General features: G+C 41.9%; 1 long non-coding RNA gene across 1 annotated transcript in view; it reads left to right on the top strand.

Moving 5' to 3' along the window:
- The window catches only part of LOC146865351 (uncharacterized), a 1,546,523-nt gene that overhangs the window by 1,492,053 nt on the left and 29,470 nt on the right, over positions 1–25,000 (top strand). The window lies entirely within an intron of this gene.

The raw sequence follows: 25,000 nt of genomic DNA, 5'->3' as shown, positions 1-25,000 counted from the left end.
ATCCCAATGCACACTTATGTCCCTAATACAGATGAACTATTTTTACTTTTCATCCGCAAGGTATATAATAAATATCTTGGCATGGCAAACACTAGCCAAGATGTGGTATCACATTTTCACATTTTGATGGTCTCCTTCAGTGGCTTCCTGGTGGTACTATATTTAGTACAAAAAACTAAAAAGTGATCCAAGGATTTAGATTTACCTGAACAGAAGGGACAATTTGGTGAGCGAACACATCCTTCCCATCCTCTCCAGGTCCTCTTCAGCTAAACTTTAAGTATAGAGATATTGGCTCCGGTGGTTCTATACCATTAAGAAAGGCCTCACCAGTCATTCTGTCTTTGAAGTTCAGAAATCTATTTATTATCTCACCAACCTGGGAGCGGTTTAGCCACTGATTATTAATAGAGTCCCAGTACCTCTTCTTCAGCCTAATAAAGGACTTCTTTGGCATAGCAGCCGGGTTATTCCATAATTCTGGCTACCACAAGCTAAATAATAATTGCTTGACATGGTTAAACCAGGGTGTTTTCCCTTTTAGATCTAAAGCAAGAATCTCAGCATCTGATTCACGTAAGAGAAGAGGAGACTTGTTAGTCCATAATCTAACCCAAAAAGGCAAAGGCCTAAATGCAGCCACATGAGATATGTTTTTTAAACAAAGATCTAAACGAATAGGGGTTAAGGATGCATTGCGAGGCGGAACAAGACCAGATCTCATGAAATTGTTCTCAGTAATTTCAATGACACCTGTATTATTGGAACGGCATAGTACAGCCCCATACAAGGCGGGCGAAATGCTCTTTTGCCCTGTAGATTTCAATGACCAGTAATATGGGTCTAAAGGTCAATTTTGTTCAGCATTTTAGCAATTGTGCCCCCACGTGCTGTAGTTTTGTGTGACTCTTCATTATTTGTGAAGACCATGAAAGAGTATTAGTTTGCCTAATCCCTAAATAATCAAATTGTTTCACCTGTTCCAGATATGTATCCCCTAACCTGATTTTACCCTTATATGACCTATGTGGGATGAAAGTCATAAATTAAGGTTTTGTAACATTTATTTCCAACACAAATTCCCTATAAGAAAGTGAGAATTATTTCAATCAATCAATCAATCAAACATGGCATTTGTAAAGCGCACTACATACCCGCGAGGGTCTCAAGGCGCTGGGGGGGGAACTGCTACTGTTCGAAGAGCCAGGACTTGAGAAGTCTTCTGAAGGTCAGAAGGTCTGTCGTAGGCGGATGGGGAGGGTGTTGCATGTCTTGGCGGCGAGGTGGGAGAATGATCTGCCACCGCCGGTCAATCTTCGGATGCGGGGTACGGTGGCGAGGGCGCGTTCTGTGGAGCGGAGCTGGCAGGTGGGGGTGTAGAGGTTGAGTCGGCTGTTGATGTATGTTGGTCCTGTGTTGTGGAGTGCCGTGTGTGCGTGGGTGAGGAGTTTGAAGTTTATCCTCTTGTTGACAGGGAGCCAGTGCAGGTCTCTCAGGTGGGGTGTAATGTGGCTGCGGTGAGGAATGTCGAGGATCAGGCGTGCGGAGGCGTTCTGGATGCGTTGAAGCCGTTTCAGGAGTTTGGCCGGGGCTCCTGCAGAGAGTGCGTTTCCGTAGTCCAGTCTACTGCTGACGAGGGCCTGGGTGACTATCCTTCTTGTTTGGGTGGGGATCCACTTGAAGAATCTGCAATGCATGCGGAGGGTGTTGAAGCAGGAGGAGGAGACGGCGTTGACCTGCTTCGTCATGGAGGGATGTATGACGTTACAGCGCATACTTTTACAACGCATGCACCTACAATGCAATTTTTACATCGCAACATCCACTACAACGCATTCCATTACATCGCATGACACTACAACGCATTTTAAAAAACTACCTTTACAACGCATTCCATTACATCGCATACTACCTTTACAACGCATACCATTACAACGCATACTGTTACATTGCATTTAAGGTAAGTATTGGATAGTATAGGGGTAAAAAATACTATTCTTACTCCAGGGGGTGCAACAGTAGGGTAAGTGTTGGATAGTATAGGGGTAAAAATAACTATTCTAACTCCAGGGGGTGCAACAGTAGGGTAAGTGTTGGATAGTATAGGGGTAAATATTACTATTCTAACTCCAGGGGGTGCAACAGTAGGGTAAGTGTTGGATAGTATAGGGGTAAAAATTACTATTCTAACTCCAGGGGGTGCAACAGTAGGGTAAGTGTTGGATAGTGTAGGGGTTAAAAATTACTATAATAACTCCAATGGTATGCATTGTAATGGTATGCGTTGTAATGGTATGCGTTGTAATGCCTGCGTTGTAGTGACATGCGATGTAGTGTCTGCGTTGTAATGGTATGCGTTGTAATGGTATGCGTTGTAGTGTCATGCGTTGTAAAGGATGTTGCGTTGTAATGCCTGCGTTGTAAGTGTAGTGCGATGTAATAGTTGCGTTGTAAAGGTTGTTTCCCGTCATGGAGAGGGTAGAGTCGAGGATGACTCCTAGGTTGCGTGCGTGGTCGTGGGTGTTGGGGGTGTTCCTAGTGCAGTCGGTCACCAGGAGTCGTCCCAGGCCGAGGGGGTGGAACTGAGGATGAGGACCTCTGTCTTGTCCGAGTTCAGCTTAAGTCGGCTGTTCCTCATCCAGTCGGCGATGGCCTTCATTCCTTTGTGGAGGTTGGTTTTGGTGGTGTGGGGGTCCTTGGTGAGGGAGAGGATCAACTGGGTGTCATCGGCATAGGAGATGATGTTGAGGCTGTGCCGTCGTGCGATGTGGGTGAGCAGTGCCATGTAGATGTTGAACAACGTTGGGCTGAGGGATGAGCCTTGGGGTACGCCGCAGATGGTCTCGGTGGCTTCGGAGCGGAAGGGGTGAGAGGCGGACGCTCTGTGTTCTGCCGGAAAGGAAGGAGGAGGTCCAGTCCAGGGCCTTCTCTTGGATTCCGGCATTGTAGAGGCGTGTTCGTAGTGAGCGGTGGCAGACCGTGTCGAAGGCGGCTGACAGGTCCAGAAGGATTAGGGCCACGGTTTCTCCGTTGTCTAGAAGGGTCCTCATGTCATCCGTGGCGGCGATGAGGGCAGTTTCGGTGCTGTGGTTGCTGCGGAACCCGGACTGGGACGGGTCCAGGATGATGTTCTCCTCGAGGAAGCTGGTCAGTTTGTTGACAGCCTTTTCGATGATCTTTGCTGGGAACGGGAGCAGGGAGATGGGTCGGAAGTTCTTGAGGTCCTTGGGGTCCGCCTTGGGATTCTTGAGTAAGGCGTTGATCTCTGCGTGCTTCCAGCTCTCCGGGAAGGTCGCTGTCTCGAAGGAGATGTTGATGGATTTCCAGAGATAGGGTGCGATGGTGCTGCTGGCTTTGTTGAAGATGTGGTGTGGGCAGGGGTCTTCCGGGGATCCAGAGTGGACGGTGTTCATGATCTTGATGGTGTCGTCGTCGTTGATGTTGGTGCAGGCGATCAGGTGGTTGGTGCTGGTGGTGGTCGTGGGAGCGGGGATCTCAGTGATTGCCGGGGTGGTGACGGCGTTGAAGCTGTCGTTGATGTCGGCGATCTTGCAATGGAAGAAGGTGGCCAGCGAGTCGCACAGGTCTTGTGAAGGTGGGATGTCGTTGGTGTTGGAGCTGGGGTTGGAGAGTTCCTTCACGATGTTGAAGAGCTCTTTGCTGTTGTGTGCATTGTTGTCTAGGCTTTCTTTGAAGGAGATCCTTTTGGCGGACCTGATGAGGTGGTGGTGTCTGCGGGTGGCGTTCTTTTGGGCTGTGTAGCTTTCCGGTGTTCGTTCACGGATCCAGTTTTTTTAAAGTTTTCGGCAGGTTCGCTTGGAGGCCTGGATGTCTTCGGTGAACCAGCTGGCTTTCTTGCTAGTGTGGGTGTTGGAGGGCTTCTTGAGCGGGCGAGGGTGTTGGCGCAGTCGTTGATCCACTGTCTGAGGTTGCGATCGGCGGTGTCGGGGTCGGTCGGATCTGCGGGTGGGCTCCGGGCGAGGGTGGTGAAAAGCTGGTCTTCGGTGATGTTGCTCCAGCAGCAGCGCAGCATCTGTTGGGTGCGGTGGTGTGTGGTGGGTTTCCGGAAGGTGAACTGGATGCAGCGGTGATCGTTCCAGTGGAGCTCGGTGGTGTGGTTTAAGGAGACGTGGGAGCTTGTGGAGAAGATGGGGTCAAGTGTGTGGCCGGCGGAGTGGGTGGGAGTAGTGATGAGATGTCTGTGTCTGAGGTTGGCGAGGTTGTCGATCAGGGTGGAGTAGGCTGGACCGGGTAGGTGCCAATACACATCCTTGACAGAATACCCTGTCCACTCTGTTCAGTTAGTTTCTGACCCCATCATATTTGGGCATAATTACTGGTGTGAAGTATTATTGTTATAGTATGCAGCAAGTAGTCAGGTACTCCTATACTTTTTAAAGCGATCCACAATTATTCTCGAGGGATGAGGTCAAAAGCTGCACGTAAGTCAACAAAAACCACATAAATATGTTCTTTCTTAATTGTCACATACTTCCAAAGAATTAAAAGAAATTTAAAAATATTATCCATGGTACTTGTATTTGCTCTGACCCCCGCTTGCAAAGGTGCCAATGTATTCTTCTCTAAAATCAAGACTTTCAATTTTTCTTGCAAGTGCCTTGAAACAGCTTCTGTGATATATCAATGTTAGACTTAGACTACCAACTTGATGACACATGATGATCAATTGTATCCAACCTAAAATCATCACCATGATATGGAAATCCCTCTTCCCCTCATGCCTACACCTCCACCCTAGGAGTTTTATGTTGTCGGGTACCTTATATGTTAACAGCATCCCATTTCTAAGAAAGCGTCCTGTTTTTTTCTGTGTCACTGTCACCCTGAGATGTTTGAACAGATTGTGTAATATTTAACAAAAGCGATTCACATATGAAAAAGACTGAACTAACCTGCGTAATGCAGTGGAAGGACCTCAGAAAAAAGTGACTATTAGGAACACTAGAGAGTTCATTCAGAGCACACCGGAAAACTACATCAACTTGTCTTCGTTCTGCAGAGCTGCGCAGAGAGAAAATTAACCTGATGGGAGGGGGTTAGTACAGGTGGGAAAACAGACTACAGCATCAATCCATTTTATTCATTATAGAGGTTTTACCAAAAATGTGCCATAACTAAATCATAATCATCAATAAACACGCTTCTATATGTTGTATTAAACCTATTTCAACTGTAATCATAGTGTTTCAGCATTTACATATTGGATCCAAAGTAAAAATCATTAATACTTACTATTATTTGTTGAACACAAATATAGGGTTTTTAAAGCACGCTAGCAGCTGGCACAACAGTATTGCTCAATCTCAAGATCAGAGCAGGAAATATTCATAAGTGATATCTGCAAAGAACTAGTATTTACTGCCATGTAATCCTTTCTAGTGATATCAGAGCGAGAGAGTGAGTGAGGGAGAGAGAGGGGAGTGGTAAAGATCCTGAGTTAAGCAGCAGGCTCTTCGTCTTTCAGAAAAATGCTGCAACTGCCCATAGTAGTTAGCTCCAACCACTAATTGGCAGGAAGCACAGTGATTCTCTGACATAGTTTCACATTTCATAGGTCTTTTTATACCCAATATTTCTGGTCTAATTCAGAAGGTAAAATAGTTTTGACTATGCTCCAATCATTTGGAAAGTTAGAAAAGAGTTGGCTAGGCCACTCATTCTATCTTTGTCTTTCGGAGCAAAACAAACATATTGAAGAAATTGATGATGCATCTTCAAGATGATGAAGAAAATGATTTTGGGTTTTTTTTTACACAGAGAAACCATTGTAACAATATCACCAACAAGTTTGCTAATATTTCTTTCTCCTTATTTCCAAGAGAGGGGTTTACTCCCTACCTTTATGAGAGCAAATGTCCTACCATTTTTATACAGGTAAAGTGCCAAGGAGTCGTATGTGAATGCCTACAAACAGATGTGTGGAATAATCAGACTTTCATCCTCTGAGATGATTGGCTACAGCAGTCATAAATATATGAGGGAAGCTTCATGATTTGAAGTTTGATAGAAGTCCCACAGTTACAATTCTTTTGACTCCGCTGGCTACATTTTCCATTATAGAGGACGTTTTGACTCTCAGACTTGGTCAGTTTAAATTTGTGGCTTTGCTCTACAGGTACAGGTGGCAGTGTAGGCTGCACATTTTGATCTATTCTCCGACAAAAGCCCAGTTTGTGTTTACTTTAGACCATTGCATATTGATAATTCCAGCTGCCATGCTACTTAGGCTACCTTATTGTTCAATGGCCTTTATAAACCTTCCTCAAAATTGGCTCAAACACTTCAGGATGTCCTGAATTGGGTCATGAGTGTAATTTATGCTTTGCAGAAAATTGAAACATCTCACCTAATGTTGCTCTGAATTAGGCAAACAGTTAATATGCGAATAACAGTAAGAGTGCTATTAAAGGAGCTTTGTTTTTATTATCTAAAAAAGCAAACATATCTGTAATTTCTCATTCCATAGATACAAAAATTAGATGAATAACTGTGATAATGCAATCTTACAAACAAAGACGTAATTAAGTGGAAAGTGCTATAAATTTACGTATAAAAAAGGTTTTCTAGTAGTTAATCATACTTAGGCATTGCAAGCATATAAAAAAAATAATAATGTACTGGCTTAAGTTAGCCTAACCGCTGATGCCATATTAACATTGATTTATACATTAGGATTGCAAGACCAGTTTTTCACATTGAACTGTTGTTTTGCACAATATGTTTTTCTCTTCTGCTGCAGATGCTGTAACTTTCCAGAAGCCTTCTGTTAGTTAGTGAATAGGCATTTATTATATTTTGCATTCTGCCCACGCTGTCAAGCGGTAGCAGAGTGTAGGTTAATAATTTAATTTACAGGCCCTTTGTACATGTAGTGCAACTTTACCAGGGACGTACAAGTAAATTAAATATGCCAATTGGGGATAAGCCAATGTTACTTTGTTTTCAGGAGTGAGCACATGCACTTCAGCAATGGTTAGCAGTGGTAAAATGTGCATAGTTCTAAGGTCAGTAAAAACAAGGTCAGCAAAAATGGAGGAGGAATGCAAAATGTTTGAGGGAAGACCACCCTAAGGTTGACAGGTCTAACAGCTCCTTTCTCTCCTTTGATATTAACCTCCCCGTTGCTACCACTTGATGGCCTGGGAATTCTTGTACCTTCATCTTCAGGTGTAATCATGAAATAGCCCCCACCATTGGTCATTTTGACCTTTGTTCGTCAACAAGAAGAAATCGAAAGGAGAAATCATTTACGTCAAACCTCATGAACAACGAAATCCATTTAGGGCTTCACAATAGTCAATAAAGAGAATCTGAGTGAGTTAAAGGGTTTTATTATCAATCCAATAACAACCTGCATTTGTTAAGTTTTAGACAACTGATAGTGGGCAAAAATCAATTCTGTTAATTTCAATTGCTTTGCCTTCTCCTCTCTTCCCAGTGAGAACCTCACTATCAATAGTTTTCATTCAATTTACAATTCTACACAAAACAATATTTGCTTCTAATCCCCATACAATTTCTCCTTTTTCAGCCTATCACTATAGAACACCTGATAATTGACCAACCAATCCCAGTGCGAAACTGTATACTAGTTGAGTTATCCCAGTGGGGCACACTTGGACGTAATTTTCATGCCTCGAAGCAGTTCACCCTCCTTTACAATTTTCTCATACACTAAATACTACTGCTTTTAGGCAAGCACAATAAACAAATAACTCTTGTCTGCTCTGCAAGAAAATTCAAACTAGTTCAGTCATACAAGAAACTATTGGAAATAATACCTTTGACTTCCTCACACATGCACAGACAGATGAAGTCTTGACCAGCTGTTAATCACCCTGACTGAGATAGTTTTCCTTTTGCGCAATTGGATCCACTAACACCAATCATTATTAGTACAATCACAACAATTAAATATAGTCTCTATCCCAATTGTGCAATTGATGGCGCCTCACAAACCGACACCACAAACTCTTAGCAGACAAGAAATAACACAATATCTCTTATTTATCTAACTTATCTATCCTGGAATCTTGGACTATTCTGAGTCCGATAACAACTTAAACTGCTCAGCTTCAGCACATATGAACAACTAACACTCACACTACCATCACAAAACTTCAACACAGTAACATAAGCTCAACATAAACAATTGGGACACATAACTCTTTCACCACAGCAACCACCTTCGGATCTGGGAACATTTTCAGTCTTGAAGTTGGGGCTTTCGGGTTAAGGACATGGGATCTTCTAAACCTCTGCAATTTATTTTCACCTCCTGTAAAAAAACAAAGGGGTTACTGTTGAGGGGGTGTAACCCTACTCAAGCAGAAACCACAATTCTTCTCAGGGTGAAGTCACAAGCAAACCCTAAATTAACCTGTGCTCAAGCCTCTGGTACCTTGGCACAAAGCAGCCAGGCTTAACCCTAGGCAATGTGTAAAGTATTTGTGCAACACTTCATACAGTAACTGAATGAAAACACACCATAAAAATATTCCACAACACTCAAAAAAAGATAGAGTACCTTTTAAGAAATAGAAAAAGATCAAAACCGAAAATATCCAATCAGAACTGGAGGTATTCAATTTGAAAGATTTTAGGAAAAATAGCACCAAAAGGCATCTGTGGATATCTGGTCATGACACACTGGGACAAAGTCACAAGTTCAGGCTGACCACGATGGAGTGTGAGCCGGCTACAAAGACCCATTTAGGCCCGCTGAACATTATACCTTAAATCCTGGTTAGCGGAGAGTTAGTCGGATCCATGTCGAAGATGCGTTGCACAGTCGAAGCGATGAACAGAAACCAATGTCGCAAAACTCACAAGTTGTTGTCTGGACCCCACCGCAGAATGTTAAATCATTAAGAGAATTTGGAAGAATTGTTTTTCACCTCTTTTCTGAATTGTAAGTGTATTTTAGTACTGTTTTAACAATATATTACTATTATGATGTACATTACTTCGGCGGGTAGGACTATTAAGAAGTAGAATTGCTGTTGAAGGGTCTACAACATTGTTTTTTGCCTTCTCATTGATTGAAGCAATTTTTTTTTTATATGGAAACTGTCCATTTATATATTGCACAAGCACTTTAATGTAACCAGTGATGATGTTAATAATCTCCTTATTGACTGATACAAGCATTTTATACAAACATATATTTTTGGTTTGAATAGTTGATTTGAGAGAGAGAGCAAGAGCGGGAAAAAAAACGGATATTGTAAATTGTATTTATGCACCGCATAGGCACTTTATTGCAGAATGTGGTCTTGGGATTGATTGGAATATAGATTTCTGCAGGTTATATTATGTATCTACTATACAATGTCATACGATGACCATATATTTTTTATCTGTTTTATTACAAATTAAATGTAAGATATTGTTCAAAATGCTTTTATGGTCTAATTGACCAAAATAAAGTTTTATAAAGTAAAACGTTTTTCAACTCTAGTTGAGCAGGGTGAGACATGACAATTCCACAATGAAATTCTGCCCCCACGTTTGAGGAAAGTCCAGAGAACAAAAGAACAGGAGACACATTGAGACCATCTATTAGTTCGGATAGGGCAAGATTATTAGTTAAACCAAATTTAAAGGTGGAATTGGAAGGAATTATTAGGGGATGTTTAGGTATTTCACATTTGAACCAAAACCAGGAGAATGAGCTAACATATCTGAGTAAAGAAATTACATCACGATGAACTGCCAGAATTGGCAGGTAAAATATGAAGTAGATCTCTCCAAGAGTATTCCTTTACAGAAAAAACTTCAGGGTACAGTTAAATGCTGAAGTAATTGTAACCATATCATCTTCAGGAATTCAATTGCATATTGCTGAATTGGTGAAGTGCATTCAGAAATGGAGCGATTTTGACAGATTAGAAAGCAAATGGATGAAGAAGCAGGGAAAGAAAAAGAAAAAATCAGGTACTACAGAGGTAAATGGTAAACCACCTCCAGTACTCCTAGATGAGGATTGGGCTCTATCTGTCCCTATGAGGGAAATACCGGGTGGAACACATGTTCATGTCCATGGAGTCGAGGTGATCTTGTAACATTTACAAACAACTTTACTAAATTGAGAGAGAATCTTGCCCAGTGGTATACCCAAGTTGAATTGTTTGTAAAACTTTTGAAGGTTCTGTGGACAGGTCTCAATACATTTCTTTTGACATTGTAGTACCAAGTTATTTATGGACAGTGTGATTGATAGCTGTGCAATGGCCATGTACAGAGCCCCCAAGAGATGCACGTACAGCGCCCCCAAGAGATGTGTGTTCTCGTGCACGCTCACCTATGGTGATTACAAAGCATTATGAGGTGATTACTTTTTTTAAAGGAAAGGTTCTAGCGAGCGATATTGACTGAGTAAAGATCAATAGAACCACAAAGGAAGCTAAAGAATCAGTGCATGCTTATTGCAAACGTTTGTTACAGGTGTTCAAACAGCACAGTGGACAAGAAAATCCAAAAAAGAGAGAGATGGAGAATTTTGTGTCACAGTTCTTTCTTGGGTTGTGACCAGAATTCAGTATGCACATACAATAGAATGTGACTTGCTGGAAGACAAAACCTGTAGATCAGATCCTGATGTTTGCAAAATACTGTAGCGATGAACAAGAGATGAAGCAGAAAAGGCTCTAAGAAAAATTAATATTGGGCCAGACGAAGCTGGCTAAAAAAGTGTTTAAAAATCAGACGCATGTAAGTAATGTTTTGGAATGCAAGGTGTTGGTTTCCAGAATGGATGTCAAAGAGTTGGAGTTTCACAAGGAAGAAGTTGAGGTGTTCTGATTGATCCAAGTTTAGGGGTAGATATTGCAAAGTTGAAGAAGTCGACTCCTTTTCATTATTGTAATAAGATCGTGCATTGGAAGACGGAGTGTAGACAGATACTAATAGAGTAAGTCATGACAGGCAAATGCAAGGTGTGAACCTAGCAGAGATGCAAAATGTTCAAGCGCAAGTCCCAGTTCAGCGAATGCAAACTCCAAATCAGTCACAAGTCACTATTATGCAAGGCCCACAAGCTTCAATGGCCTCACAAAATATGGGTGACCCCAGATTTATATGAATCAAACACCAAGAGCAAACTCAAATCCTTTTAAAAATCAGAAACCATTTTAACAGTTCCCCATATGTGAAAATGAGAGCTTTGACACCAACAATTCACAATGACGGTGTCTGAGGGGGAGGAAGATTGTGTACTTGGTGCAGTCTTCGAGATAGACCAGAATGGACCATTTGTAGAAGGAGAGGAAAACGGCCATTAAGTGTCATTTTAAATAGACACAAGTGCTACCTGTTCCACTGTTAGAACAGAAGAATTCCCAGAACTATCCTTCTTGGGAAAGAAGATCCAAGTTTTAGGCGTTCCAAAGCTACAAATGACACACCTGTTTCAAGAAGATGCCTGTAAAATAGGCTTATTTGAGGAACATCCACAACTTGTTGTGTGTGATTCAAGTCCTGTAAAACTATTAGGAAGAGATCTTTTGTTCAAATGAATTTGAACTAAATACTGTACACTTGACGGTGTTGAATTTCTAACTCATGAGGAAGTTTTTGAATTTAAAATGGCCAGACCAAAAACAGCTGTTGATTTGCACCCTGTAGGGATAATAGAGAATTTACCTCTCGATCTAGCAGATACTTTAAAATCGGAAGTATGGAATTTTTCACGGACGGAGATTGGACTTATCAAAGGTGTAGACCCTATCCGAATAACCATCACACCGAATGCAGTATTTCCAAGAATGGCACCATTCAATCTTACCCTGAAACGGTGATTGGAATTACTCTGATGGTTGAATCAATGTTAAAACAAGGAATTTTGAAAGAAAAACTAGAAATCTTTGCAATTGGCCAATTATGGGTTTACAGAAGCCTAACGGCATATATAGGATTGTGTAGGACTTGCGAAAATGTAACAGCATAGTCATTCCATGTTGTCCCATGGTACCGAATCCAGCGACAATATTATTACAAATTCCCGGTTATACTGAATAGTTTACTGTTGTGGATCTAAGTGAGGCCTTTTTGTCTATACCATTACATAAGGGTAGTTGATTACTGCTCTCATTTTTATTCAAAGATTGAGTTTTGACAGAGCACCGAGTTCCACATGGGTAGACTGAGAGCCCTTCGAGCTTTAATCAGATTTTGAAAAATAATCTTGAGACTTTACAAATGCCTTGTATCTGAGTTCTTGTTCAGTACATTGACACAACCTACATGTGGGTCAAGTGCACAGGAAGCTTTGAAACAGGATACAATTGCTTTGCTCAATCATTTGGCTGAAAATGACCCAGAGCAAGTTATAATACTGCCAAAAAGAGATCGTGTATCTAGGACATCACCTTGAAAAGAGAATAAGGAATGTGTCACAAGAGAGAATCAAAGAAATTCTAAAAATGAATCTACCCAAATGCCGGATTAAACAAAAACCTCACTTGCAAGCTACAGAACATCCAAAACACCACCGCAAGACTGGCCCTCAACCTGCCAAGACACTGCCACACCTCCCAGCACTTGCTCACACTCCACTGGCTCCCCATCGAAGCTAAAGTCACCTTCATGATGCTAACCCATGCTCACAAGGCCCTCCACGACACCGGACCAGCATACCTGAATAGCCGACTCAAATTTCACACACCCCAAAGGACCCTATGATCAGCCCAGCTCTCCAACGCTGTGATCCCCCGCACCAGAAAGACCAGATCGGGAGGCAGCTCCTTCCACGCAGCCAAAGCCTGGAACGACATTCCGCTCCACCTCAGACAGATAACATGGCTCCCCATCTTCGCAAGAAACCTCAAAACCTGGCTCTTCGACAGACCCCCTCCTTGATGGACTGGAACCTGCGACCCCCCCCACACCCCCAGCGCCTTGAGACCCTTACGGGTGAGTAGTCGCGCTTAACAAACACCTGATTTGATTTGATTTTGATTTGACCCAAATACAAAGAGAGGTCAGAATGTTTCTGAGACTGATGGATGTTAAACCTGTCCACCTTAGGATGGTCTTCCTCTAAACATTTTGCCTCCCCGCCTCCATTTTTGCTACACTTATTTTTGTTGGCCTTAGGAATCTGTGTACTTTACCAGTGCTAATCAGTGTTAAAGTACTTGTGCTCTCTCCCCTAAAACATGGTAAATTGGCTAATGCCCAATTGTCATATTTAAATGACTTATAAGTCCATTGTATAATGATATACCATATACCAAGAGACTGTAAATTAAATGCTACAAGTGGGTCTGCAGCACTTATTGTGCCATCAACTTAAGCAGCACCTTAAAACAAGTCCCGGATCTGCCACTGCTGCCTGAATGCAGTTTATAAAATACCATGTCAACTTGGCATTTAAACCCCCATCCCCAGCTTTAAACTCCCATTGTATTACATATAAGGCACCCCTAAGACAGGCCGTAGGCAGCCTTAGGGCTAGGTGCTGTATAATTGAAAGGTTGAACATGTACTTTTGAGTTTTACATGTCCTGGTAGTGAAAAAGTCCTACATTCATTTTTCACTAGTGTGAGGTCTACCCCTCTCATACGATAACATTGTGGATTCCTTATTACATTTAATAGGCTATAATTCCAATTGGGAGCTGGTAGCTATGTCATGTTTTGTGCTTTTGGAATTGTGGTGAAGAGCCTTATTTAATGGTAAAGTCAGTTTTTATCACAATTATGAAAATGCCACTTTTAGAAAGTTGGCATTTTCCTGCCATTAGCCCTTTTGTGCCTATAGCCTGGCCTGCGTCACATGATTGGCTGTAGCTGACAGTTATACTTTGTGAATTCCTCCCAGAGAGTAACACAATAGAGGAAATAGGTGTGTCTGAATGGGCAAGATAGCCTGCTATTTGCAATGATGAGACCTTTTCATGGCACTGCACACTTTGGAAGGGATGCAACTGTGAGCTTATTTAGGAAGAATTGGTTTAATCCTCAATTTAGAGTTCTAGCTGAAGAATAATGCCATAGATGTGTGACATGACAACAGATGAATAGAGGGTGAAGAACCCCAGTAACATTGGGCCACATAGGAAGGTCAGAAGGATCCTTTAACAGGATGTGGTTGTATTTTATCAAAATGATTTGTAAGAGGTTAAGATATATCCTGGTTATAATGTGCATTTTCTCTGACAACTTCATTATAGCCAAACTGCTGCTACAAGAAATCCTACCAAGGTTCAGATTTCCCGTTTCTCTGGAGTCAGATCTAGGTTCCCATTTTAACAATGCGTTCCTTAGATTGCTTTATGTGACACTTAAAGTAGAACAGAGACTGCATTGTAACTACTGTACAGAAGCTTCCAGTATAGTTGAGCAGCTTAATGGAACTTTGAAATCGCTTTTGGCCAAAGTTCCTGCCTCTACTTCTCTAAAATGGGAAGATATTTTGCCATTAGTATTGATGAGTCTCTGAAGCACGCCTGACAGGAGGACAGGATTGTCACCACATGAAATACTCATGGGACGTGCTAAGCAACTGCCCGCTGTACCCGCAAATGTGCTTTTAAAATATAACAGATGACATGGTTCTTGATCATTGCAAGGTGTTATCTGATGGCGTGCATTCTGTGTATCATGAGGATGGAGCTGTCACCGCCACTCCAATCCAGGATTAGTGTCACAATCTTAGCCCTGGTGACTTGGTCCTTATTAAAAAGCACTATCTAAAATCCTGCTTAGACCCAAGTTGAAAGAGACCCTACCAGGTAATCCTAATCACTAACACTGCTGTGAAGTGTGCGGGCATACCCAATTGGTTACATACATCTCACACCCAGAGAGTGAGCTAACCGCTTGATGAGGTGGTGACATTTGAGCCAAGTTCAAGACCTCCTGTGTCCATATGTCCTGGAGGGCCAGAGGGGGGTGACATTCAACAGAATCCATCACCTGTCCAAGTTCCTGAAATCTCATCTCACATAGTGGTGTGGAAGTATCCCTTGAAGGCAAATATCTGGGAACTAAAAGAATGGGGAGCTGTTGTGTTGTCATCAGAATAGTCAAATTATCCTGATAAATTGTGAGGAGTAGAAAGTCAAAAAGAAAGGAGGAATGGCCAAGCAGTAAGAGACAATTGAAAGCTCTTGTGTCAGTTGGACACATACCACAAACTATCATTGATGAAGCAGAATCTAGAAGTGGCACCGAAGAAGATCAACAGGGACAGAGAAGATCCAAGAGAGTGAGAGTACCTTGTCATAGGTATTCAGCACATGAGTGCACTTACTTCTTAGAGGATGTGCCAAATGCAACAGATCAAGATTCAAATGAACTAAGAGCAGAACCACTTGAACCTCTGTGATATTCCCCATTATCACAGCATACAATTTAAGTTTTGAAAACGGAATCATAAATAAATTAGATAAATGACACTTGATTGACTCAATGTAACAATACTCGATTCTACAAATATTGGACTGTGTCTAAACTGAACTATAAAGAATGTGATACATGAAGAGGACAAATTTTTTTTTTAACAAAGACAAATATAAATCGTTAAGAAGAAATTCCTAAGGCCAAGATTGCAGTAGAAGAGAAGAGTTAACACCCTTAGAAGAAGGAGGAGTAGAGTTAGGGATGCCTCACAAAGATTATTTTATATAATCTGAATGAAATAAACACAAGTTAACTTACAGTAGAAGTCAACATAGAATATTAAATTTACCTGCCGTTATATTCCACTAAACGTGTGACTGTAGACCGTGAGCTTAACCAAGGCTAAGCGTAGAATAGTATTTGCTGCCACACCAGTAGTTGTTATGTTACCATTTATAGTTCTTTTAGTTGGTATGAGTTTTACCCCAGAGAAAGAAACAGTTATATCTACGCTTACATCAACTGCACACCCAATAGATGAGAGAAAATTGAAAGCTTTATTCATAGATGCTTCAAAAGAAAATTTCACATCCAATGTTTTTTCTAGATTAGTTCAGGAATACACCTAAGCTTTAGTTGGTAAAGACTGGTATGTTTGTGCGCACGTACCTTTTTAGATATCACCATATTCCACTTTCGTATGCAATTACATGTAGTATATTTCTTAGCTTGTTTTACTGACAGAATCGTTTTGAATATTATTTTTCAAATTATGCTATGATCCTTTCTAAAGTTCCCCTTCACAAAAGAATGAACCCTCGACCACAAGCTAAGCATATGGAAGTAGCTTGGTATTTCTGTAGATCTTCTACAAAGATAGACACTGTTTGAGCATATGAACGAAATCTGGCATGTTTAATGAAGCCATTAGAAAATAAATGTAGCCAAGCATTACAGGAAAGGAGAGCTCGTGATCCATAAAGCAACAAACAAAGAAGATTTATTAAATAATGTTTGGAAGTAGAAATAAAACAAATATAAAAAGAAAGTGATATATCCAAAATTAAAATTAGATAGATGACAGAAAGGAAAACTATTTGCCTATAAAAGAAAACATCAGTTTAGATAAAGACACATTTGGTTGAGTAATTGCGAACATACATTTGAAGTTCTTGAAGGGCCTGTTCCAAATCTTAACTAGGGAAGAGCCAGATATCCCTGGAGTATATTTTGTTTGTAGTCAAGGTGCATTTTTACAGTTATCTGCTAATTGGGAGAGTGTTTGTTATTTAGTTTTATTGTTTCTGAAAATGTATCATGTAAATAGCATCTTTACTCTAAGAATACATCTCAAGACATATACGCAGTACCATTGTTGGGACACAATTAGTGGGAGATATTTGTGGGGCAATCATTCCTCCAGTAGTAATAGTTCAAAATGATAGGAAAATTAGAAAGCTTTCTACAGTGGTAGATTAGTTAGCCACTAGTACATCTGGTGCTTTACTAGTGGTCAAAACAGAATTAGTAGCTATTAGATCAATGGTTTTACAAGATCGATTAGATTTAGATATATTGATGGCAGAGAAAGTCAGAGTCTGTAAGATTTTGAAGGCTCAACACTGTTGTTCATACATACCCAGGTGACCCAAGGGTCCAATCTCTTTAGTACTAGTCTGTCCTCACATTTGATGGTCACTCTATTAAGAGTGCAAGTGGTTAGCCAAAAAGAACCCGTGCATGCCTTCGGGGTGTGTCTTGTGAAATGGAGGGGCCTTAAGCCTCCTCTGAGTATAAAATGTACGTCACTCTTCACTTTGATCATCAAAATGGAAGGTGCCCTATATTATTATCAAGGGTCAGTCCATTTAGTCGTGAGCTTGACAGGTTTCTGATCTTCTGACTGCCTTCTTTTTGAGCAACCTTAAATTATGTGAAATAATAATTTAAGGTCACTAGGAATGACATGACCCTTTATAATATTATAGGGCACCTTTCATTTTGATGATCAAGGCAAAGGGCATTGTACATTTTATACTCAGAGGAGGCCAAAGGCTCCCCCATTATGCCTTAGGTAATTGATGTGAAACAAAAGAATAGGACACAACCCAAAAGAATGCACAGGCTCTTTCAGGCTACCCAGTTGTGCTCTTAAAATAGTGACCATCAAACGTGAGGATGGCCAAGTACTAAAGAGATTGGAGCAGCAACACTCAGGTCACTGTATCTAAATAGAGGATGTCAGAGAGAACAGTCTTCCTTTTTATATTGCTTTTAATTTGTCCTATTGTGAGTGTATTTTGGGAGATTTATAGCTTTGTCCTGTCCTGAAGAAGGTGGAAATGTACCATAAGAGCCACCAAAACATGTTGATGTAGTCTGATGTTATGCAGGATCCATTACACATTGCAATATGTTAGATGATTTGGAAAAATAAACATAATATATTACCATTTTGAATATACAATGGACCCAGCAACACTGAAATTGAAAATTATTTAATATTGTTAAACTAATTGGGGTGCACTTGAGGGGTTGTGGTCTGATTGATGTTTAATTTCTGCTTATAATTGCAAAAACCTTCATTTTTTATGATGAGTGATTTTAACAATGGAAACATTTTATAAATGAATTGGACATGCTACTTTCTGTATAAATAATACACAATTAATGTAGATGTGGTACCTTCCTACAAACCATTGAGGCCTGAGAGAAGTGTTTTGCTGACTGTGAGACAGCAATGTTTGATTGATTTCTCCAGGGGGAGTATTGTTTCTACTAGTAGTAGAAAATGCAATCTTGCAAAGTATATCACTTATATCATACTCAACAGCTACACATATTAAGTTCCCCTACTCCAACACTATTTTCTGTGACACTAATAAAGCAATCTTACGAGTTGATTTAAAGATGGACAAACAACTTCAATTCTCAGAATTTGCCTCTCTTGGGTGTAATAAACATAGCAAGATAGATGGGCAAAGAGTTGTTTGGTATGCATGGATGTCAAAAGGCATTTTTGCAGTAGGCCAATTAGTTACAAGCTGAGACCCATTAATGTTTGCAAATGTACAAAATGTATTTAATCTGGAGAATATTGAATTACATTGTTATTGTTAATTGAAAGATGCCATAAGTAGGTCAAGTAGATTTAAAGCTACTTCCTCTATTATTACACTGATTTCCAGTTTCTGTAAAATGGTTCACACAATTTCAATTTATCCGATGTTCCTCTCACTAAAGATACAAATTTGGTCCAGTCGATAAAGTCGAAATGGGAAGTGGAAGCTACAAAGGATCATTCAACCCTTAACTAGTCTTGTATTTGGTCCCTACATTTCAAGTACAAAATTACCCCCTCTTTGGCACAAACAAAATACTATTTACTACACAGGGCGTATGGGACACCACAAAGATTACACAAGCTCAAACGTCGAGAGAACCCTTTATGTTACAACTTCGATACTGCAAATGGAGATCTAGCTCACATGATGTTCCTACTGTTGAAAAGTAGGCATATTTTGGTCAGAAATATTTTGTTTTGTTGAGGACGTTTTGCATATTGCCCTTGCCAGGAACTTCTTACATCTGTTAGCTGACCCCTCTAACTCTGAATTAGTTCAGAAATATCTCTTGGATTTGATCCTCACATTGGCGTGTAAAATTATTTAATTTGATTGGAAGGATTTTGCTAAAATCTCAATTCCAAAATGGAATGAATGGTTGAATTTTAATAAAGGAGATGATAATACAGCCCTTTCAGAATCTCAGTGGAAATACTCAGACTCTCCATATAGGAGATAAATTAGCTTTTTACCTAGCCACAACTAAACCACCTTGATAACTTCATTAAATTGTGTGATGTTCATATGTACTTACTGCCTATCTCTTTACATCTCTGATAGATATGATTATATATTGTGAGTCATTGATGCTATAGGGAGCCTTTTGGAATGTTTCTCCTGTCTTTTTTCCTTTTTGTTTTTTCTCTTCACTATAATTCTCCATATATTGAATTACTGAAATGTAAGTTAAAACAATAGGATGTATTATTCAAATGTAACCTTTGTTCTATCCGTTTTTGTTGTATAGAACAATAACGATATTGAAATGAAAAAGTAAGAGTGCTCAGTATGGACTTGAAAACTATTCATGCCTAACACCAAATGTATCCAAATTGTTACGAGGTCAGTTAAATAGCAAGTTTTCTGTGATCAAGTTCTGATCCTAAACTGGGGATCCTTAAATGGAATCAAATCTAACAGGGAGCTTGATTAATGAAAGTTGTTCGAAAATGTTAATGCTGCTATTATGACTTTACATCGATTGGCGGAACAGGTTAGTTAAACCATTAATTCCATGTACAATGTAGCCTCAAAGCCAAAAAAGCATTGGCATGGCCAACAGGTCTCGCTTTTGGGACCGTATAAGTGTTTTTCAAAAGCTAATGGCTAGTACAGCTTATGCATATTTTGTGCGTAGGAGGGCTGAACAAAGTTTTGCTTGATAATTAAAATTTCTGTTAAGTGCTAGCACGCCTAACACCGACCAGTCAGTAACAGCGGGACACAGAGTACAAGGTTTACTTAATGATTAGGATGCAGACGTCAAGAACCATGGTGGCACTAGAAAGTCGCCGACAGCAACGGTGAACACAGACTACAGGAATCACCAGCTAATGGCCAGTTAGAAGACCTGTGACACGTATTTATCATAACCTGCCTAAATATGAAACACTGTGTGGAGACAGGAGCAGTAAACATTATATAAAGATATCCAAGAAAGGTTCCAAACATACATCTTTCCACCTAAAGCTTTCAGGCTTCCAGGCTCTGGTTCCCCTCTGCCCCTTTCCCAAGTGCAGAACACCAGCAGAGTTACTCCTCAGTCTTTTGTATAAAGGGCTGAATACATATCTATCTTAGTGCATCTTGTTTCTCTTAACTGCACATTTTTCTGGATGTACACACAGGCTTTGAAATCGGAGCAGGGACACAAGCACCTGACCAAATATTAGCCTCCTTCTTGTATGCTTTGATTGCCATCCCATGGTATCAATGGAGTTTCTTCGCGTTTATGACATGCTGCCCAGGATAGCGGACGGTTAACCCTAAACTTATATGAAGATTTAACATGTTACAGCTAGACATCATAGCAAAGGGCACGCCTAGAGAAACTGCAAGGAGCAGGCATAGACAGCAGTACCCCCTGTTCTGAGGCAGGCTGCAGCACAGCCCTCTCTCTCGTCCACCTGGCACTACTGCTCTGCTGTGAAGCAGGCCAGGCTGGAGCCTGCTGACTGATTGGGAGGGGAAGGGAGAGCAGAGAAAGTGGGACAGAGGAGCCAGTAAAATACACATTAAAGTGCCTGGACAATTATTGAGGCGTCTGACTTGTGGGGAAATATCCGAGTGGTTGGCATGTGTGCTCGTGGTAACTGTGAGAAGTGATGGCTGTATTTATTTTTGATATTTGTGGGGTATTTATAGAGCGCAGCGTTCACTCCGAAGGGAGCATCTTGGCGCTAAAGATCCTATGAGAACCATTCCAGGAGGATTAGATAGCTGCTTTGGAATAATTGTCCGGGAGAGTGAAAATCCAGGTTTTAAGATGTTTTCTAAAAGGTTTTTCCTGGGTGAGTTGTCTGAGGGTTTTGGGCAGTTTGTTCCAGGCTTTGGTAGCAAGGAAACTGAGGGTTTTTCCACCTTTGGTTATCAAATTATATTTGGAAGGAAGAATGAGATTGTCATCAGTTGAGCGAAGGTGGCGACTAGGGGTGTAGTGGGCAAAGCGCCTGTTAAGGTATTTAGGGCCTGTTTTGTTGTAGGCCCGGAAGGCTATGATCAAAATTTTAAAGAGAATTCTTTTGTGAAGAGGTAGCCAGTGGAGGGATCGAAGCGCTGCGGTGATGGAAGATCTGCGGGGTAGTCCAAGGACTAAACGCGCGGCTGTATGTAGTACGCTCTGTAGTTTCATGATCGTGCTCTTTTTTGCCCCTGCGAGCAGGCCATTACAATAATCCAGGCGTGAGATTATGAGAGCCACTGTCACCGTTTTTCTGGCGTCGAGAGGGAGAAAGTCGAAGAACTTTCTAAGGGATTTGATCAATCCGATGCATTTGCCTGCGACAGTTCTGGCATGCTGATCAAAGGAGAGATCGGAGTCGAAGATTACGCCAAGATTCCTGGCTGATGACACTGTCTGGGGGGGGGCAACTGAATTGTCTGGCCACCAGAGTGCAGGGCAGAAGGAGATGTTTTTACCGATCGGAAGGATCTCCGTTTTACTCGAGTTGCATTTTAGGTGATTGTTGTCCATCCATCGGAAGACTTCGGTCAAGCAGTGTTTAAGGTTGAGTTCTGCTTCAGTAGAATTAGCCTCTAGTGGCACAATGAGTTGAGTATCATCGGCATACGAGGTGACAGGTATGCCGAATGATTCAATCAGGGTCAGAAGGGGGATAAGGTAAATATTAAAGAGGAGGGGGCTCAGGATGGACCCCTGCGGGACACCAGAGAGTACTGGCTTTTCTTTGGAGTGGAAGGGGCCCAGAGCGACAATTTGAGATCGGTCAGAGAGGAAGGATTGTATCCAAGATAGGGCGGAATCGGAGATGCCAATGTCCATGAGTCTACTGATAAGGATGGGGTGGGAGACGGTGTCAAACGCTGCCGTTAGGTCAAGAAGAATGAGAATGGAGTTTTTCCTCTGATCTTGTAAGGATTTTATGGTGTCTGACAGTTCAATTAGCGCGGTTTCGGTCGAATGTTTAGGCCGAAAGCCCGATTGTTGGGGGTGAAGAATATTGGTGTCGTCCAGGTAGCGTTTTAGCTCACTATGAACTAGTTGTTCCGATATTTTTCCCAAGGCTGGGAGCAGCGAGATCGGGCGAAGGTTGGTAAGGTCTGTCGGGGGTTTGTGAGCCTTTTTCATAAGGGGTTTGACTATTCCCTTTTTCCAACGGCTGGGTACTAAGCCTGTGCTGAGCGATGTGTTGATTAGATTGTTAATGGTCGGGTTGACCACGTCAATTAGTTGGTGAAGTATTTTGGGGGGACAAGGATCGGACGGGGAGCCCGATTTGCAAGCCAGAATGGCTTCTCTAGTTTGGTCTAATGTAACCGGGGAGAAGCTGCTAAAAGGGCCGCCTTGAGGGTCCGGTGGGAGGGGCACAGGGGGAGTAGCTGGGGGGGGGAAAGTTGATTTGAATAGAGGCAATTTTGTCCTCAAAATAGTCGGAGATTTGGTCGCAGAACTTCTGAGAAGGGGGAATTTCAGGCAAAAGTGCCTTGGGCTGCGTAAATGATTTTACTATCGCGAATAGTGCCTTTTGTTTATGGCAGGAGTTTTTGATGGCGTTTACGTAGTAGTTTTTTTTGGCCGTTTTGATTTCAGAGAGATAGTTTTTCCTTGTCGCGATATATGAAAGACGGTTTGTCGCCTCGTATGTCTTTCGCCATTTACGTTCAGCCTTTTTGCATAACAAATGAGTATTGGCTAGCTCAGGTGTAAACCAAGGGGCATTTGTTTTGGTTTTACACCGGGAGGTGCGGAAGCGTGAAAGTGGGATTCTGGAAGTCATTTCCTGTGTGATCCAGTTGTGGAAGAGGTCTGCGTCGGTGTCGATGTTACCAGATAGAATGGGAGCTTGAGTTTGTATTGGAGGTTTAAGGATGAGGTTATCTTGGACCTTTTTCCAGTTGATGTGGTTGTTAGGGAAGGAATTAACTTTACTGCAGGCAGACGGATTTGTACTCGTAATGTAGAAAGGGATTAGGGAGTGATCAGACTAGATCTGTGGCGAAGGGGGCGATATGAATAGTGAGGAAGAGTTAGTACAAACTCCGTCAAGGGTGTGACCCAGGGAGTGAGTGGGTGAAGTAACAAGTTGCCTAAAATTGAACATATCAAGGGTTTGAGTGAAGTTAATAGTTTGTGCATCGGATTTTGATTCGAGATGTAGATTAAAATCCCCTAGGAGGGTGAAGGATGGGTATCTAAGTGAAAGTTGTCCTAAAGAATCGCACAAGGAGTCGAGGAACTCAGTAGCATTACCGGGAGGGCGGTAGATAAGTCCACCTGAGAAAGAAGTGTGTTCGTTCAGTTTAATAGAGAAGCCTAGACCTTCTGTCTTTTTTAAGGGCTCCAAGCTGAAGGTATGACAAGGGAGGGTGTCTTTGAGTATAATTGCAACACCTCCGCCTCGGCCCTTAACTCTATCTTGCCTGAAAAGCGAGTAGCCCTGAGGTAGGGCGACAGCAATGTCAGGGTTACTGTCTGCCGTCAGCCATGTTTCCGTTATCATAAGGCAGTCAAAATTGGACTCCAAGATGAGGTCGTGTATGTCTTGGTTGTGCTTGCACATTGAGCGTGCGTTGATCAGACCTCCATTGAAGGAGGGTTGGGGGGCCTGAGGGGGTGGAGCCTTGACCGAAGAAAGGGCTGAGTGTTGATCAATGGTCCAGTGGCAGAACTTGCAGCTAAATGGACCTGGCAACACGGCTGGGTCAAGTATGCAGGGGCAATGCTTAGTGACCTGTAGTTGGCGGAGGTCGTTGGGCAGGTAAGAAATGTTGGGGGACGGACGGGCAGAGTTTCCTGCGCCTGTCGCGGTCTTGTCGCAGACGGGCGCAGACGGGCTTGTCTTTGGCGCGTCTTCGGCGCGCAGACGGCGCTCCCGCTGCGCTCGTCCGCTGCGCTCGTCCGCTGCGCTTCCTCCAGTGACACATATTATAGTGTGGGGGGGCGTGGCCTCGTTGCACGCCGTGAATGGCGGCGGCCAGAGGGCGTTAGCCCAGAGTGAGAGGGGGCAGTGCTAGCAATCAGCAGGCTCCCGGGGAATGCAAATGACACACAGGTGAGTCAGTACACACAAAGGTTACTTAAAAATGGTTTTAAAACAGTATGGTCAGTATGGAGGCGCTAACCTGGCAGCTCCGATTTCTGTGGAACTAGTTATAGCCCACGGCGGCCGCCAGACAATACAGTGCCCATCGCAGCATTATGCGATCTAATCCCAAACAGGCTCAGGAACAAATCGTAGAGCGATAATGCATTTGTTAGGAAAGTGAAAGCACGCATGGCATGCTGAAAATAAAACACAAGTACTGATTCAGGAGCAGGAAAAACAAAAACAAGCGAGCTGCAAGGAAAAGCCATAAACAAAAAGTAGTGCATTGAAACAAAACATATAGCAACTTGTGAAAGGATCCATGTAGCAGGATGAGTAGCCGGGGTCAGTATCAAACCAGTCACCAAGCTGGAAAAATGCACACTGATGACCAATAAAAGGAATAGAATTTCTAAAAGCATAGCAAGAAGCCAATGAAAAAGCGGTAGGCGTGTATGGGCGTGTTCAGACTTCACCACCGGATTACAGCATGCCTCGCAGACTCTAGGCTCGACCTAAAAAAGATGATTCAAGTGGAGTAATCAGCTGCACTATCAACACCTATAAAAGCTTTCTTTTGACACTGTTTGGCTGGTGAAGTCAGGCAACATACGATTTCTGGTGTTGTTTTCAAGCCCACATTTCTGAAATAGTAGTTGAGAATAGTTTGACTTCATGAGAACTTAGATGAACGGAGATAAACATTTTTAAATAATTTTTTTTTATCAGAGCCCTCACTTATAT

This window comes from Triturus cristatus, chromosome 2_1 (genome assembly GCF_964204655.1).
Source record: "Triturus cristatus chromosome 2_1, aTriCri1.1, whole genome shotgun sequence".
Classification (NCBI taxonomy): domain Eukaryota; kingdom Metazoa; phylum Chordata; class Amphibia; order Caudata; family Salamandridae; genus Triturus; species Triturus cristatus.
Note: the sequence above shows the minus strand (reverse complement) of the source record. Positions and strands in the feature narration are given on the sequence as shown.